Below are 6,251 nucleotides of genomic sequence, written 5' to 3'. Positions count from 1 at the left end.
ATCTGTCACACCCCCAAAATCCACCTGCGGATGACACCCGCTTCGAGGGCGTGACTGACCAGGATCCAGCCACCAATTATACCGAATACTTAAGTTGATAACAAAAGTAATACTTACTATTCATAAGCTTAGCAAATATTAAGTTCAGAGTTTAAAGTTTTAAGTTCAAAACAGTAATAAGTAGCGGAAGCATAAGTAAGGTAGTTTAAAACAAAGTTCATGATTCAAAATAAGGTAACACCCAACACAAGGGTGAACAGACACTACACGTTCCCAAGCTGCAAGCTCCTTCGTCACTGGTTACCTGCAAAGCATGCAGTAAGGGGTCAACAATAATGCTGAGTGAGTTCACTAGTAGTCCAGTTTTAATTTCCAAAAACTTTGTTTCACCGGTTAATTTATCCGTTTATACATGCCCTGGGGAGCTACCCCAAAAGTTAGCGACTAAACTGTTTTCCAATACCGAACACTAGGTAACCGTTGCGTATCCGCAGGATGCCCCGATGTCAATGTCCTATCATCATTGACGGATTTCTGAGTACATTAGTTCACGACCGTCCCAAACCAGGGCACGGTGTGAGGCTGGTAAACACCTAAATAGCGCTATCAACTAATAACCCGCTCGCCTAACCCGGCGACTAATCGGTATTTGTAGTAGGGACTTGAGTGATAGAGTTTCGTTTAGTGCCGTTAGTTGCAATCCGTATAAACAGTAATTAACCAAAAGGTTTCCCAATACCCGGGAAGGAAGAGTAAGTTTTGTTCCCAATAACTAGGGAAGGTATGTAAATAGTATCCCCTTTTACCAGGGGATAGGGTTGTTAGTCTCGTGTCCCAAACCACCGGGACGCATGCTTTTAAGTTGTGAACTCACCTTGGGTTGCTCGGTAGGTTTAGGTTACTTGTCAATCGCGTTGGTCACCACGTCCTAACATGGTTACCGGTATAGGTCAGGTTCGGTGTACAAGTAATCACGCAAGAACACATATACCGGCACATAACATACATACAAGTAAATAGTCATGGGTTATTGGGCCGGCCCTAACAGTAACACAGTCAAACAGAACACAGCAACACGTAGTCCACTTAACAGATAGCCCAAGTTAGCACAGAATGGCCCAATAACCAAAATGGACAGCCCACTCGCAACCAGCTGGTCTCGAGTCGCAACCAGGTGGTCTCGGCTTGTCACGCTGTGGTTGCGAGTCGCAACCGTAGTCTCGAGTTGTTACGTTTTGGTTGCGAGTCGCAACGGCGTGGTCTCGAGTCGCAATCTCGTGGTTTCGACTTGTCATGCTTTGGTTGCGAGTCGCAACCGTGTGATTTCGAGTCGTAATGCAGTGGTTGCGAGTCGTAATCTGTCACTTTCATGTACACGTGATGATGCAGATATGACAGTCCAATTTGTACCAGGAATTCAGGCCCATATTAGGAAACAACCAATAATATTTCACTAACACTTTGCCAAATCTGAATACTAGTAAAGATAGATCAAACTTTGCCATTTTTACATCTTCAAGCCATATTCAAACAAGTTCATGTAGTGTTCATAGTTTTCTAGGGTTTTTATATCCAACAAATCCATATATTCATGAACCAAAAATCACATATTTTTGACAAGATCATGATGCACAAACAAGAAAACATACATTTTATAATCTTGAACATAGTTTTGGTTGGCATAATCATTCCTAAATCACTATACTTTAGCCATCTTTAAACATGTTATATGAGGGTTTTCACATATGACCAAACTTCACAAATCCTCCTAAAATCATGCAAAATACTACTAACCAAGCATTTTTCTAGTTCATAAACATATCATTCAAGCAAGAATACAAGGCATTTCTAGTTCATAATATTTCACAAATCTTATACACCAAGAAGATAACACTAACCGGTTATGAAAGGAGGGCCGAAAACAAAGAGAAGAGAACCGAGAAGATGGAGTATACGAGTGATGGTCTTGACCGAGTTTCCTTGTTCGAAATCCTTGCTTGAACCGAAAGAGGAAGAAGAGTGGTGTTGTTGTTGAAGGTTACTAGTTGAGAGAGAATAGAAGTGTTGTGGGTTTGTGTGTTGTAACAAATGAGGGAAAGTGAGGAGAAGGTGGGATATATATACATGGGGTGTTTCGGGTTGGGCTTGGGGGTTTCGACCCAAACCGGTTACGGCCCAAAGGCCCACTCGCAACCGAGTGACCCACTCGCAACCGAGGGGTTGCGAGTCGGGGTCTCGGGTCGTGGTTTCGGCTCTCATAACTATATCTATACTACATATATAATACATACAACACATAAAATGCACAAAGGATCACGTTTTCATTTAATAATATTTATATACACAAAATATTACAAGGTGATCGTTCGGAAAAACCTCGAGTGTCACACAAACCTTTCAAAATAGCCATTTTACTCCCTGATCTTTGAAGGCCTTCATGATTTTGCTCCCCACCTCTAACTCCATCCATAATGTCTGTTAACTAGAAGGACATTTTGGTAATTTTAAAAATAAAAGTAAGGGCATTTTAGTAATTCAGTTATAAAGATATTTATATATTATATCATATTCATCTTCTCTCTACACACTATTTTCTCTCTCTACATCAATTCATCTTTTCTTCATCCTGTCTCTTTTTCTCAACCCTAGGTACCAGTGTACCACCACCAGCCACAAACCAGAACCGCCTCATGCTACCATTCACCAAACCCTAGGTACTCAATCATCAAAAATACTTAAATTACACACATTATATTACTGATTTATACTCGATAGCTGTCGATAAATCGAAAATACATGCCTATATTGATTTGAATTTGTGTGAAATGTGTAGAGTTTACTACAAGTGTAGTACCGGAAAAGGATGTCCGGCGAGGAAGTGTGTGGAGTTAGCGGTGGACGATTCGAAGATGCTGATTGTGACGTATGCCGGAGAACACGTTCACCGGCGGGATGCGGTGGAGATAGTGACAGGTTTGACCGGCTGGTCACGGCGGCGGAGACGGTGGGGAATGGTGGTGGACCGGAATTTGGGATGAGTGGAGAGACGATGGAGATTGAGATGGGGATGAAGCTGGTAGGTAGGGTTAGGGTTTTGAAGATATTTACTCATAGAGTTGAGAGTGGAGTGAATTGTGGTGTGGTGATTGAGGTGAAAAGTGGATCTGTGTTAGGGCTTCATTGTTAGTTAGTGTTAGAGTAATTGCTGATGTTTTTTGTTGATGAATTATGTTTTGGTTTCTGTTTGAATTGGAATTGAAAACTTAATTGTATATAGTGATTGGAACTGGAACTGATTGTGGTTTGGATTAAGAATATGGTTTTAGTTTCTACTTAAATTGAACTGGATATTGTTTGTTTCATAGATCTATGCATTGATGACTTGTACTATTTTTGAAGATGTTGGTTTCAGAATTCAGATTGCAGGGCATGAAGAGGACGATAGAAGATGCCATGGAAGTTTGGGTTTTGAAGGCAATGAAGAAGAAGATGGTATGGGGAAATGGGTTGTTAGGGAAAAGACATAACCGCCCTCAGGTGTTTTGCATGTGACAGGGTTTAAAAGTTAAAATGGGTGGCGTTTAGGGGCGGGGAGCAAAATCATGAAGGCCTTCATAGATCAGGGAGTAAAATGGCTATTTTGAAAGGTTTGGGGCAAAACCGTTAAAGTGACCAAACCACAGGGAGCAAAATTTAACTTTTTTTTAAAGTTGTGTTTCTTGTCCCAACTTAAGTTAACTGTGTTATTTACTTCAAAATTTGAAAGTAAAAAAAAAAAAAGAAAGAAAGAAAGATACACATATCAAGTTTATACTTTAAACCTAATTAGTGGGTTACTACCAATGCTTAGTGGTGGGTTCGAAACGTCGATAAAAAATAGCAAATCGTAAATGTGATGATATAAACGTAACAACCCGACTTTCCGGGTCAAGTCAAACTCAAAGTCAAGATCAAGTCATGTTGTTACTCAGATCTATCATTCCTTACTTAATTATTGCTTTATTGCTTAATTATCTTGTACTCTCGAGATTCCGATTATCGCAGTGGGGTTTCGCTATATTTTTAAACTATGTTTTCACAACGCTTATTCAAAACATAGTTAACGCATTTAAAACGCTCTTTATCGCATTGTTACTCCACGCTATCACAACGCATCGCAAACTCGAAACTCAGTTATTGGTATTGATTCTATGTGTGTGTTATTATGTGCTTTACTTGTGTGTGCCTCGTATATATTTTGGGATGTTATTCGTAAACGCAATCGCAACTCTATCGCAACGCAATCTCATCGCAAACTCGAAACGCAGATTCACTTTTATGCTTTTTATGTGTTATGTTATTGTGTAACTACTTGTTTAATACTATCGCAATGCTCCCTCGTGACTCGCTTAAACGCAACACAACGCTTAACGAACGAAATAAAAGTCGGAAAACCAACTCACACGAACCGTCGGATCGAACGACCACTCGATCGAATGGACATCCGACCGGATGACCATCAGATCGGATGGCCATCCGATCGACTGGCCATCCGTGTAACACCTCGAAAATTTACGTCCTATAATGTATTGACACGTGTCATAAGCTTGAACGTGCGAAAGAATACTCTAGAGGGACTAAAGTTGACAAACATGAAAAGTATGTGAATTCAAGGGTTCAAGATGTCAACAAGGGATAAATATACTTTACAGTAACCCTACATGATGCTCATACATTCAAACGAATAAATCATGGATCATACGGAACTAAATATGAAAGAAAGTGAGAGATTACAAACTACAGGGGTTAAATGTGTCAACATGTTTAAGTTATACCTCTGAGTGACCTTTTGGCAAACCGAGGCTTTGTAACGGTAAATTATACTCACTAGAATGCATGATAAAAATTTCATAAAGTTTCGTTGTTATATGAGAAAGTTATGATCAAATTCGTATGTGAGGGGTTAAAAGCGTCAACGTTGAAAGTTATGACTTTTCGGGTAATAACAAAGTGACCAAGGACTTAACAAAGTGGGTATAAGTCTCGAGGTCCTTATACATAAATAAGAAGGGCTCATAATGCAAGAAATACCCTTCCGAAGAGTCAAGAGCCAACCTGCAATTATTGAAAGATTTGAAATCTGTCAGAATGATTCAGGCGGGCCGCGTAAGGCCTTGACAAGGCTTACGCGGGCCGCGTGAGACGCCCAGATACAGAAAACGTTGGCAGCAGCACTGTTCAGCCTTTTAACCGACTTAGATCGATTATTTCTCAGCATGGGCGACCCCTAAATGACTCCTAGGCTCAAGGGACATGTGTTAGTGATCAGGGACTGTTGGTAGAGTTGTTTGTCATGATCTTAAAGGATCAAAAGCACTATATAAAGGTCCCTCATGTTGAAACTTTGATCTTTCATCCCATACTCAACTTCTGATCATCTCTGGAGCTCAAGGGTTTTCTCTAAGCATCCCTGGTCGTGCATAGGTCTTTGGTAAGTATGCTTAACCTTTCCTAATTGAGTTTTTCTTAGTTTATAACTTAGAAGTCAAACCGTCGTAATTAACGGTTGACTTAGCGATTAATCACTAATGGTCCAGTGATTAGTCGAATCAAAGGTAGTTATAAGTTGGTAATTATGTGGGCATTAAACCCTCAAAAGGGCACCCTCTGATTCCCACTCTAACTAGATCAAATGTCGGGTCAAAGTTGTTTAGAAAAAGTCAACAGAATGCTAATTTATGAATTAACACATAATTAACAATGTAGAAGGCATGTAACCTATTTTATCACTCATATAACTTGGTAATAAGTATAAGAACTGGTCTAAGCTTGTTTGATCTGACAATTTTCTGTTTAGACCCGGTTCGGAACCGAAAGTCGCAAAACTTTGACTTTTGCTTTGACTTCAGTTCTGACCCGTTTTAGTAGAGTCTAGAAATGCCTTAGGACTTCCTTAGGACCAGGTTACATGATAGTATAACCCTCTGTGACTGGTTCATTGTTTGTCCGAGTCGTTTGCACCTTTCCGTTAAATGCTTAAATGTTGACCATAATGCCCTTTTTACCATAGAACGAGAATTTTGGAGATGTGAAAGGACAATAATCTTCGTTACTGATTTTTAAGCATGTCCCTAAAGTTTCATAGCAGTTCGAGGTCTAGAATAGGAGTTATGCTCAATAGCGCAATTAAGAAACTTTTGTTAATTAAACAGCGCACTTAGCATAAAGCCTATCTAAACCCAACTTTTGGCACCAAACCTTTTACCCACTGA

General features: G+C 39.9%; 1 long non-coding RNA gene across 1 annotated transcript; it reads left to right on the top strand.

Moving 5' to 3' along the window:
- Window positions 1-2,606: 2,606 nt before the first annotated feature.
- LOC110922652 lies at window positions 2,607-3,272 on the top strand. The gene is made up of 2 exons (XR_002583337.2): window positions 2,607-2,714; window positions 2,834-3,272. It is a non-coding gene; the product is annotated as an uncharacterized LOC110922652 (long non-coding RNA).
- The last annotated feature ends 2,979 nt before the right edge of the window (window positions 3,273-6,251 follow it).

Source organism: Helianthus annuus, chromosome 17 (assembly GCF_002127325.2).
Source record: "Helianthus annuus cultivar XRQ/B chromosome 17, HanXRQr2.0-SUNRISE, whole genome shotgun sequence".
Lineage (NCBI taxonomy): Eukaryota > Viridiplantae > Streptophyta > Magnoliopsida > Asterales > Asteraceae > Helianthus > Helianthus annuus.
Note: the sequence above shows the minus strand (reverse complement) of the source record. Positions and strands in the feature narration are given on the sequence as shown.